The 12,926-nt window shown below is 34.8% G+C and overlaps 1 long non-coding RNA gene across 3 annotated transcripts in view; it reads left to right on the top strand.

Moving 5' to 3' along the window:
• LOC141528167 (uncharacterized) overlaps positions 1–12,926 on the top strand; it is a 177,171-nt gene that overhangs the window by 53,919 nt on the left and 110,326 nt on the right. The window lies entirely within an intron of this gene.

The following is a 12,926-nucleotide window of genomic DNA, read 5'->3' as shown; positions in this document are numbered from 1 at the left end:
GCTGCGGATGGTTACTGTACTAAAACTAAGGACAGAAACACCGGAGAAACCGCAGGTCTCACACGGGGCAGCCCACTCCAACACAGTAAAACTAAAATCCACACCGATTCATGCCCGAGTTTAACACATCACATGCTATACACTACTCAGCATATCAACAGCACAACAACAACCACCAACATATATTAATACAGGCGTACGTTTTATCTACTGGCATCGGTGCCGCTAGTCACGGGGCGGCGGTTCCGCAACAGTCTAGTCTTCTGGATTCCCCTCTCACCAATGATTGCCACATGAGAGTGAGAGAGACCCTCCAAAACCCGCGGGGGTAGATTTTAACGGCTGTCGCTTGTTGAAAGAGCGGTGCTGTTCAACAAAGACACCCTATCCAATGCTCTTTCAGTATGAAAGAGCGAGACAGAGCTTTGGAAGTTTGCCTGGAGGGTGACAGGGCGGAGTCTCGTACCAAAGGGACGGCTCTCACGTCTCCTCATAGGGTGGAGGTACGATCGATGGCCTGTATTTCCTGGTAACGTCAGCGGTAGCTTTCAGTGGCAACCAATCCCAGACTAACCGTGGTCCTTAACTCGAAAGATCACTACAGTGAGGTACCCGTGACTGGAAGGGATGCCTGGCACACCGTGTTACTTATCCATTATAACACTCCAAGATCTTGATTTAAGCCTGCAGCGGCGGTGAGCTTTTAACCAATTAGCCTTTATAGCCGGCGTCCCCCGTCTCTTCAGCTACTACAACTACCACCACTGGATCTGCTGTTACTGCTTTCAGTGTATAGCAGCCTCAGCGGCGTATCTACCAATACCACTTCTGCAACTACCACAACTACTTCACCCTAGAAGTACCCCAAGCATCAACGACTACAACTAGCTGCTGTTAACTACTGGTGGTGATGTGATGATGCTGCTCTGCCCGGTCTTTCTACACACCTTACCGTCTAACGATTTCTCTCGCTCTGGTTCAAGCTTGTTACATTAGTTTCTGGCATTTAGCATCCCTCTCGGCTTACCCATTCCGTTTTCCTTGCCATCAGTATCTCAACTCATCGGGTATAGTGTGTGGCTCTTCTCAGATCCCAGCATCTCGCTCATCTAGAGCCAGAAGAAAGGGCACCCGTTAAACCTTTACTACGCGATATATTCACCTAATCTTCTAGTTCTCTTCTGGTTTGAATTACCGTAGTTGCTCACCATCATCATCATCATCATCATCATTACAATTAGATAATTCAGCATGAACAATTATGGGCAGGGCAGAATTCCCTTAGTTCATCTGAATTTTAATGTCGCTTTATCGACTCACGCAATCCGCTGCCCGCCATTAGTGAGCCAAGTATTCTTGATGAGTGATAAGCACAATTGGTTGGATGGATGCAATCCTGCTTATACTTTATAGCGGTTGACCTTAGACCTTCTGTGTAGTAAGTAGATGCGGAAGTTAAAGTTAAAGTTAGCCGGACTGGGAATTATCATTATTATTCTCGGGATAGGAACCACGCGTCGATTTTTGCGTGGTTTCTAGCATATACGTCCCTGGTTTACGTGTCGAGATATGCTACGGGGTTTCATCAGAACCACCCGGGCAATCTGCCGCGCCTTTAAGCCTATATCGATCCTTCTGTTGTAGGCTCACGAGACAAATTATTTTTCTCGGTAGACCCGAAATTACTGCTCTGACGCAATCATTTCTTTTTGTTCTAGTAAACATAAGCTGTTAAATATTTAATGTCAGCTATTGCTTTTTAGATTTTTGTTTTAGATTAATTAAACACATATTCTTGTCCTGAAAATAAGTTTTCTCACCCCAAGTAAATTGGAAAAAAAGTTTCCACTAGTCCAGTAGATTCCCGAAAGTTAATCTTCCTACCCCATTATGCCTTCCCTTCTTCAATTAACAAAAAAGCCAATTACCACTAATTGCTCCCTTTCACCTAAACAAAGAGAATCCAGTAAACACACCCTCACATTCATGTGTTTTGGGTAAAATAAATTCTACAGAGCTAATGTAATGTAAGGAAAACGATTTAAGAATGTTTTTCCCTTAGATTTGTGAGGCCCGACGGGCAGAGATCGTTGCACGCGATTTGGGTCAATTTAGCACCCGCTCCAGAGCTTCTGGATTTTCTAACAATACCCGACGATCGTTTTCGTTTGGCTACTTGTAACTAAACTGCAAACTTGTTTTTTTTTTCTCCACATTTTTTCTCTCTCGCGCCTTTTTAGTTTTTCCTTTTTCTTAGTTTCATATTGTGCGCCGGGTATCTGACTATCTCTCGATGCTTTTTGCTCCAGCACACTTTGGAATCCGTCTACATCAACATTCTCATGTTTATATCCATGTGTGTGTATTTATGTGTTTGTATGTGAGTGGACGGTACAAATTTTATTGAGATCGGTTAAAAAGGAGAAAAGAAGATAAAAGATTTACTTTGTGTCTGGCGCGCGGTGCGTAAGAGGATTATGTTCTCTTCTCTTGAGACGTAAGTGGTGAGTATGCTTCACTTTTCACGGGCTTTGGCATTGTTGCCTATTATCCGATGTGATTAGTCGATGATGCAGGTAAGCTACCGCGGGGGGTACCCTATTATGCTGCAACAAGACTACGCATGGATATTTTACATTTATTGGAGCCACTAGGATAGAAGATAATTTTGGACCTTGTATACATTACGCTTAGATATTTTGGCGAACAAACAAACGATCTACCCCCAGCGCCATCTTTTTTGTTTATTTTATTCTTACGGGTACTTTGTTCCTTTCTCTTTCCAGCTACTACGGTTTTTTGTAGCTTTCTCTTTGTTGTTTTCGTTTTATGAGGATAATGTGGATACTCATTTTGAGCGTGAGTTCAAATATGCCGACTCGGCCGCCTACTGAGAATCAACAATCGATGATGGCGAAGCGAAATAAGGATAAATATAAATATAAATACAAATCGTTAAATCGTCGATGTAACAAGAAGCGGTTTACTTTTTGAGGATTTCTTAATTAATTATTAATATTTTCTTTGGACTCTTTAGATAGATTTTTATGGATTATAAGTTTAATTACAGTGGTGCACAGTTGATGTTAAAAACTAATGAGTTTTTGGAATCGATCGGTACAGCCGTTTAAAAGTTATTCCAAAAAAACCACATTTAAGAAATGTTTTTTTCGTAGTTTTTTTAGATTTAAAATTGTTATCGGGTCACTTGATGACGAGCATCAACTTCATTATAAACAATCATTTTATTTCAATCGAACAAACTTAAGAGTATAGAGTCACGATTAAGCTTACATAATACACAAGAAAGCTTAGATTGTCAATCTATACATAATTACCATTTGATTTGACTTATTCACTACTCAATTGTTCCATTTAATTAACTTTTGAATGAATATAATGAATGGAAATAGATTTACCTCATAGTCATCAATTTGACCTTGGAAAATTTTCAGTGCTGAACGTTAATGAGAGACAAGCGAAATTATAAATGTACGAGTGTAAATTGTGGCTTGTTTCATAAGATAGGACAATAAGTATTGTATGGAATTGAGATACGATTTTTAATCGAAATAGGAAATCTAACCCACACACACTCATAGCGACAACATCACAGGGGTCATCAGGGAAGCTTACTGTGGCCTTAAAACGTCGAGTTTTGATAAAAATTCAATTTTTTGCCAAACGGGGTGAAAACAATAACTTCCCGATTTTTGAAAATTTTCGATTTTCTTAGCGGGAAGTTAAAAAAAAATTTTTTTTTTTCTAAACGGGCTTAAGTAAAAAATTACTGTGCAAGTATGAGCCTTTAATATTAATATTAAGTTTGTCCTCATCGTATTTTTTAAATTCCCCTTTTTCTGATTTTTATACCGTTAAAACGACTGATTGACTTATAAATCGCTGTTTTCATCTTCATAGAGTGAAAAAAATGAAAATTTTTCAAATTAAAAAAAATTTTGAATTGCTGTCGTTTCTAAACTAATAGACAGATTTGGCTCATCTTAGAACTTAACCTCAGAAATCGTCTAAAAAAATAAGTACGTCACATTTCATTGAAATACGTTCAGAATTAAGGGAGTTATCGAAGAGACAGAGCATTTAATATCGTATAAATAAATACATAAATTTATAAAGTTTTGAACCATACGTATTGTCTGAATCCGCTTGATGAGCTGAGTTGATATATAGCAAAATTTTTCAAAAGTTTTGTCATGAAGACCAATGCAATAGTTAGTTTTCTATGAAATCTACTAAAAAAATAAAATAAAATCTGTGAATAATTATATGAAAATACTTGAGTTACTCCTCACATTGTAAACGCTTTTAGTTAACGTGAATTATCGACAACCTTTCTACAAGTTATAATAACAGGATAATTTAAGTAGGTACTATGTATAAGATATCGACAAATTGTTGGTACAATAAAGTATGAAAGACAGTAGTAGATCGTCAGCACGTTTAGACAACAAACGATTAACGACAGTGAAGCCCGAAGGGAGGAGCCGAACACAATGGCGATGAGCTTGAGAAATTTAAGGAAGTGATGCTGCTGCTAAAGATTCTATGTATATAGACACCGAGGAAGAATAGAAGAGGAGGAATAGAATGGAGGGTAGAAAATACACCTATACACACACATAAATAGAGATTGTTTTTAATGTCGGTGTTTGTCTGTGTATGATAAGTAGGGAAGGAGTGCTAAAGAAGGCTGCTATAATATCAAGGAGTAGAAAGCGGTAATACCGGCTTTAATGCCTTACATTATAAGCTTCGTACCGAGCAACTAATTACTCGACGCCGTTGAGACTAAACGGGAATTAAAAAACGGCTGTCTGAGTTTGTCGCGGGAATGTTTCCTCCAGTAGCCACGGGAGACAAAAAAAAATAAAAAAGTATCTTTACCTCGTTCTCCGTCTGTTTTCTTTTTGTCCTTGTCTTATTTCTTGTATCTCCTCTCTCCTTTCCTTGATCCTCTTACATTTATTAGCCTTAGTCGTTCTTCGTCACCTCGTTGAAATTTTATCCCAACTCTTTTGGCGCATGAAACTCTAACGAGAATAAAATGTAGAAAATAGAGGAAACTCGAGGCCCGGACAAAAACTGGATTTCAAACAGCGAAAACACCAGAAAGAAAATATAAAATTTATACTGAACAGTGTACACTCTGTGTGGAGAAAAAATAATAAAAATATTAAAGTGAAACATTGGATCTTACGAGAGAGGTAAATAAGCCCTCGGCTCTACTCATTTCTCGTTAATTAAAATGTAAGCTAGCACTTATTTCGTGAAACGTCTCAATCTAGATTCACTTTAATGTGTTTTTCTTATTAAGCTAATTTTATAATTACTTGGGACAATATTCATTTAACTTCTTTATTTGTTCTTTATTTGTTTATTATTTTGAAATTTTTATTGTTAAATTAGCAGGACTTTTTCTTTTTGTAGATGATAAATGAATATTGTTCCTTTTCAAGAGAAACAAAATTTTTTATTTTTGAAGCTGTAAACTGTAAAATCTACTTACCTCAATAAACTAGAGTAACAGAATAACGATTTCTTATTTTTTCCATCAAATGCAAAAAAATATCAATGATGATTGAAATTCATTTTTTTTTTGTCGAATACTTATATAATATTATAACTTTACAATTTTTTGACATTCATTATTTTTGTCATAATTGTCGAATAAAAACGACCTCAGTGAGTAACTTTAATGAATTTGTAAGATTAATTATCACAGTAGATAATTATTCAATCGAAAGAATTTTATTCTAGTTTTTTAAAACTTTATTTATCTTTCAGGAATTCATTTTTCAAAAATTATGGACAAACTTAAAACGACTAATATGTACAAACAGAGCCTCGATGTTTGTGTAGTAACAATTTGTGCAATAACAATTTTTAACTTCATTTTCTGAAAAATTAATTGATTAATTCTTTTAGCAATGAATCATAATTTCAAATAATCATTTGGACTATATTCAATTATAACTTTTAAAAATTAAATTTTTAAAAGTTTTAATTAATTAATTTTGGCCGGCAGAGTCAACTGTTTTCCAGATTTTATTTTATTTTAAAAATTTAAGACTACCAGTTACGTTCAATTAACTAAAATTTCAAAAATAATTATTATTCAATTAAATGATATTAATTTTTATCTTTTAAAACCTTATCGCGCCTCAGAAATTGATTTTTTTTTAATTATTAATCAAACTCGGAATAAATTGTATTTACAGATAGAGTATAAATATTTGTATAGGCTTGTAAATATAATACAGATTTTCAATTTATTTTTTTGAGAGATCAATTGACTAATTTTCTTGATAATCAATATTAATTGTAGATATTTACTTGGATTGTACTTAATTTTCCAAAAAAAAATAACATTTGACAGTCGACGATTTTGTTTGGCATTATTTTAAACACTTTTTTCAATTCATTAATTAGTATTTTATCGTATATACTATGATTTAAAAATTTTTGAATTCGGTTTGAATTTAAGTCAGTGTTTTTTATACTTTATGAAGAAATTTATTTAATTGGAAAGCTAATTAGTTAATTATAACACAATAAAGATTTTTATATAAGTACATTAGTAAAAAGAATTCCTATAAATTTAAAGAGCATATGTCACTCCCTTCATGATGATAGAAATTTTAATCATCACGCAGTTAACGCATCAGCTGATGGTCATTTATGTTAGAAATTTTTAAGTGGAAAAACTTATTTTTAGTCATCATGTTATGTTTATAAAGTAATAAATATAACTAACTTTCAAATAGTCAATTAAAAGGAAACATTATTTGTTTTTTACAGTCTGTATCTTTAACATAAATTTTTAATTAAAAACATCGAAAAACATAAATAAATAAAAATATCTAACAAGTGATTCGCTCAAGCAAAGAGTCAGACGTACGTTGCCATTTTAACGTGCGGTTACATTTCGCCATCATGTAGGTACACAGTCTAGATAAAAAGCTATCTCGCTTTTTTATCTTTATTGTTACAGCTTTTTGTTTCAAACAAAAATAAGAAAGCAAAAAAATGTACGCGGATTTTTAAAAAGTTTTGACGTGTTGACACTAAGAATGTTTTCTTGTCTTAATATACATTTCACGCTCCTTTAAATTTAGTGTACTAAATTTTTCTAGCTAAAAAATTGTTTGAATTTTGAATTCCTCTGAAATAATTTGCTAATGTGGCTTGATACGACCATATACAGGCTCATATGAAAATTAGTCGTGCTAGGCTACATATGGGCATATCAAGTCATATATGTCTTTAAATAATTTTTCGATCAAAGGTGGTGTTAAAAATCTCCGACACAAGGCGCATGTTTTCTCAATCGTTTGCTTACAAAATAATTAAATTAAAAAAAAAAAAAAAAGGCTATTTGGCACCAGCCAAGATGGAAGGTAGATTTCATGTAATCCATGATTTTAATAACAATATTATAAACAATTATTATTCCTCAAGTATATGAGAAAAGTAAATCAGCTGCCAAATTTTAAAATACAGTGATTTTTTAGATTTTCGAAAATTTCAAACGGCTGTCATTTTTAAACTATTGGACAGATTCAGCTCACTTTTGAACTCATCCAAGCTAATTGTCTAGAGAATAAGTCTACCAAGTTTCATAAAGATTCATTAAGAATTGTGGGAGTTATCATGTCCACAAGACGCGTTATGTTGTGTGATTCTCTGAAACTGAATCAAGACTTTTTTTCAGAAATTTCCTCCTCTTTAAGGATGTTTTTTTCGATTTTTGATATCACAAATAGTTATTTACAAAAAGCTGAGATTTTTTATTTTGGTGATGTTTTTTGTTAATAACAAATTGAAATTTTCATCAAAAAAATCAAAAAAACATCCACATTTTTCAGAATTTAATTCCGCATCGAATGAATTATTGTTCATATTTTTATCACAATTTCTAAGATTTTTATCAGCAAATTTACACAGGGTTCTCACAAAAATTTCCGTTACTATGTAGCATGGTAATGGCTACCATTCTACGTAGGAATAAGTTCTATTCTTTTCTCTCCGTGTATAATAAATTTTTTTTTTTTTCTTAGATATCCTGATATGACCATATAAGAACATTTTTTTACGGCCTAAAAATTCCAGATTAAACATTCTTTAAATGTAAAAATTTTCCAAACTATCTTTGTCTATGGTTTAGCTAAACAGTAGCAGTTTCCGTAATATAATGGCAAGAAGAGCCTTTCTCACTGAGCAAGTAATGACTATAAGTGAGTGGAGCACGGACTCCATTTTCAGCTAGCGAGGGATACTCGTTCTCGTTACTCGCTCGGTTTGCTGGGAACAGACCGAAACGCAAATCCTACACGCAAGACAGGATAAGCTAGGGAGAGCTACTATCTTGATGATGAAAGTAAATAGAAAATAGTTGCCCATAAACTTGAATATTTTTCATTTTAGTGCCGTCCAAATTAAGACCTCGGCTTCCAATGTAATTGTGTAATAAATTTTATCATGTTTTTAAATTAATAGCTTTTTCAAAAACTTTACATTAAATAATTTCATAAGGACAACTATTTTTTGTTCTATTCATGGCTGAGTGTGAGTTATAATTTTATTAAAAAAATTTTTTTTTTTGAAGGACTTTTGTAAGAAATTGTTTAAACTCATAAAATGAGTTTACAAACATTATTTTCATTTTTTACTTCATGAAAGAAAGACTATAAGATTTTTTGCAGTTAATAAAGTGTGAACTACCATAGTTAGGTACCCCAAGCAAAAACTGGAAGTTATAGTTTCGAAATAAAATTTTTACAAACTTTACAAGTAAGACATTTAAAAAATGCAAAAATCACAATTGTAATCGTGAATAATGATTAAAAAAATTTTTGAATGTATTTCTCAAAGAGCTTCCCGTCAAACAAATTTATAATAGCCATATGAGGCTATATGAGAAAATTTTTTTTACGAGAGTAGTAAAGTGATTAGTTGAATTAATAAAAATCTTTGAAAGTGAACTTTTTTTCTCTATTCTCGATTCTGTTCGTGAATTTTCTTAATAAATTCGATCTGAAAATCTCAAAACAAGAATAAAATTTTTCAGAGAATATTTTTTTTTAATCAACTAGATTTTTTACCGTAGAAAAAATTTTTACTGTAGTGTTCTTTTGCATGTAAAAATGAACATTGTTTTGCCCGCCCTTTCTATATGTATTAAATGTATTAAATTTTATAATTTTAACCCTTGCTTTTTGGGTAAAAAAAAAAATTACTGATGTATGTTGCACAAAAGTACAAAAATTTAACTCGAATAAATCCTGGAGTAAACTATCCAAAAACCGCTCAGAGCAATAAATAAAACTAAATAATTGAAAGCTGATTGATCGAAACCACGCTCCATTACATCGCGCCCCAATGCAGCCACACAAAATGAAATAAACGTCAAGAGGAACAATACAAAGAGCGACTGGGATCGACAAACAGAGAACAATAAAACGCAATGCTAATTACCGCCTCGACAAACCTTGCTAATGAATTGTTTATTCTCTCTTTCGCGACCCTACAATAAAAATAATAAAAAATGTTGGTACCGATGTTTAGCACGAGAAATAGCAAATGTGAGCAAAGAAAAGCGAAAAGTGAACGAAACGTGTGCAGCTGATGCTCACCCAAGCAAACATGAAGAGGGTTTCGCAGCCTCTATTTTGACATTCACCGTGCATACTCAAGCGGGAGCAAATAATTATCGTATACAATCTAACCATCACAATAATAATCATAAACATAATGATCACAGCAATAGTCATGGTGATGTGATGATATACCTTGGCTTGCCAAGTTATACCGAATACCGAACACTAATAATGCCATTGAGTCTTAAACTCTCCAGGCTACCAGATCCCTCCCCTTTTCCCTTCTCTTTTTCCCTACCCTCAACATTCGACATGTCTGTATACAAATTTATACATGCTGTGTACGTGTATTCATCTTTACTACTCTAGCACTCATGCTCCACACACTTTTGAGCTAGCTCCCTGATCTCGATCACAATAACCTTTCGACTCTTTTGACACAAATTTAATACGAGGAGCTAATAAGCGCGGTGTCTATAGGATGTCTCTCGTCGAGTAAGGAAGCGCTTTCTGCATTGTGCTTTCTGCAAAAAATAAAAAAAAAAAGAAATATAAATAACCCACAGGCATCAGAAATTCCGCTCAGAGCAACCTCTGGTTGTTGGGTGTCAACATAACAGACTAAAAGAGAAATAGATCTCCATTCTGGCAATAGACGCCCGCTGAAAAGGCTCGAGATAAATAACCCGACTTCATGACAAAAGACGAAGATAAACCTGTTGGAAAAGAGTAAGGGGCTATGGAAGTCCCGGGTTTTAATGTTTTTTAGCATTGGGTGATTGTCATCTGAAGATATGCACAAAATAATAATGATTGAAAGACTAGATTTGAGAAAATTTGAAAAATGGTTTTTCTAAATCTATTGAGTAGGATTACTGATTGAAGATTGATTAATTTGTTTATGGTTCAACAGTATAAAACTGATATAATAGAGCTTTTGAACCAAGAACGAATTCTCGAGTAAAATCTAAATTTTGACAGCAGGTAGCGCAGAGGTGAACAAACTTATATTGCTGATGACAGTTTTTATCTATATTTTTCTCAGCTAGTTTCATTTCTTGGCATCCAATAAACCACATTATGCCATTATTATTTAAATGTATGCATAAATAAAATTTTTTATTGGAATAATTACATATATAGTTGATAACTACCGTGTGTAATCTTGAAAGATTTTAATAATAAATGTATTTAATTGTCAATGTTTATTTATTGGGTAACTTAAAAATTTATACTCTTGATAATTTCGTCGTTAAAAAAATAAAATTCAATTTTATCGGCTCATAATCAAGATATTAACACAATAATCATTAGTCTCGAAGATTAAGAAAATTATTTCCAGAATAAAATGTTTCTGACACGACAGAAAATCTATTTTTAAAGATGAACGGTCTGCATTGTAATTACAGTTACATCGAATTTCAAATATTTGTTACCAATATTTCTCCATGATTAATTTTGATAAAAAAATTCTATTTAATGCTAACTCCTGAACTTGATCAATACATTTCTTCAAGATGAATCAATTGTTTACAGATTTTTAATTATTTATCAAAGACATCTATTTTCACCGAATAAAGTGATATTTTTCTACAATTCAGAATACTTCAGTCCATACTGTCCTGAAGTGAAATTGCCCACTCTTTCAAAGATTTGCTTGCTATAAATATCCATAAAACCAATAATATACCTCACAAAATTCCTAACAGAGGGTGAGATATTTCTGCAACCCTTGAAATAGCCATTTTTCCTCAAAGACATATCACCGATTTTAGAGCCCGACTGGCTTTTTATCCGCGTTACTCTGACTCGTCCTCTCGCCTTGAACCCTCGGCTGGAATCGGTGACAGAGAACCGGATCGATCCTCGCCTCCCTCAAAGAACCGAAATGGTTGCTTGGATAGCTTTGGGTTTAGGGAAACCGGGAAAGCCACCCTTTCCCTTTCCCCTGATCCTGAGCCTCATCCACATTCTATTCCATCACGTCCCTCCATCTCCATCGCAGCACCTCTGTGGCATTCGCGATGAGAGTTAATGTTGCCAGGAGTGATCACCTCCCGATGTCACAAGGAAAAAGTTCGTCTCTTTCCTGCGAGCAGTTCTGGATTTGCACATACAATACAACGAATAGATAGATATAGACAGAGATTGAGAGGGTAGAGGATAGAGGGTTCGTGTAGATGTAGCGGATAGAGTGAGAGTGGGTAAAGCGCGACATCCGGCTAATCAGAAAATGTAGAAGCGCGGTAGAGACTAATAGAGAGTGAAAAGGCATCAAATAAACAACAGAGGCCGCGGTGAGGAACGTTTGGTGATGGTTAAGAGGAATGAAGGGGTAGGAAGTGAGATTGCATGGGTGTTTCGCCGATGATAGAGAAGAGAAGATCAAGAGAAGAGGAGCCATGCTGTGGGCTATGGTGAGCTTTTTGCGGAGAGGGGGAACCAGTTTCGGCGGAGGACGCTGGCGGCAGCAGCAGTAAAGGAGGGATATGTATGAAATGAGGATGAAGAAAACGAGTAGTGTGGAGGGTGAGATAGGGCTATTAGGGTTGGGTGCAGGCGCCGCCCCGGCTATTATAGAGGGTTGTTTCATCTCCCACTACTTTTACTACATTTGCTGAGTTGTATTGTGCTATATTGTGCTATACTGTGCGGAGCAGTTTCTCTACTTGGCGAGCACAGCGGATGATATAGAGATAGAAAGAGAGACAAGGTAGCTTTACTTGCACGGTGTACGGATGAGTATGCGGATATAAGCACCCTCTGTATCTCTATATTGTAGGTGTGTTTGAAGCTAGATCGGTGTTCGGGGATGATGCCAAGTGTTGGTGCTGGAGAGATAGATACGTTTATGCCGTGGTTCTGAGAATGAGAATGCGAGTGCCCTGTGGGTTTCCAAGGCAACGCTAGTCTCTGTTAGATATGTATAGATACCCGGGTACACATCACGCTCGACGGAGCTTTAGGAGATGGCTTTAATAGGAATAGAATCTGGTGTGATACGGGGGTGTGGATACGGGTGGACTCGCTTTTCGGATTTGGGGAAGGTATCCTACTCTGATGGTTATGATGTAATAATAAATAACATGAGATTATGAATTGTGACTTTTTTCAGCAATGCTCAGGTTTTTTTTGAGATTGAAGAAAAAAGTATGATGCCATGTTGAGGTAAACTGCTAAAGAATAATTAAATTAAATTTTTTTTATATCGGGGCTGAATTTTCAGTCCCATTACTCGGAGTACCGGAGTAAATTTAGGGTTTCTTTTTTCTACGGAGTGAATATAGATTAAATCCAGAAAAACATCAG

This window comes from Cotesia typhae, unplaced genomic scaffold, assembly GCF_013202065.1.
Source record: "Cotesia typhae breed Kobodo isofemale line unplaced genomic scaffold, CoteBio_Ctyphae contig_43, whole genome shotgun sequence".
NCBI classification, from domain to species: Eukaryota; Metazoa; Arthropoda; class Insecta; order Hymenoptera; family Braconidae; genus Cotesia; species Cotesia typhae.
This window is presented reverse-complemented; position numbering and strand designations above follow the sequence as displayed.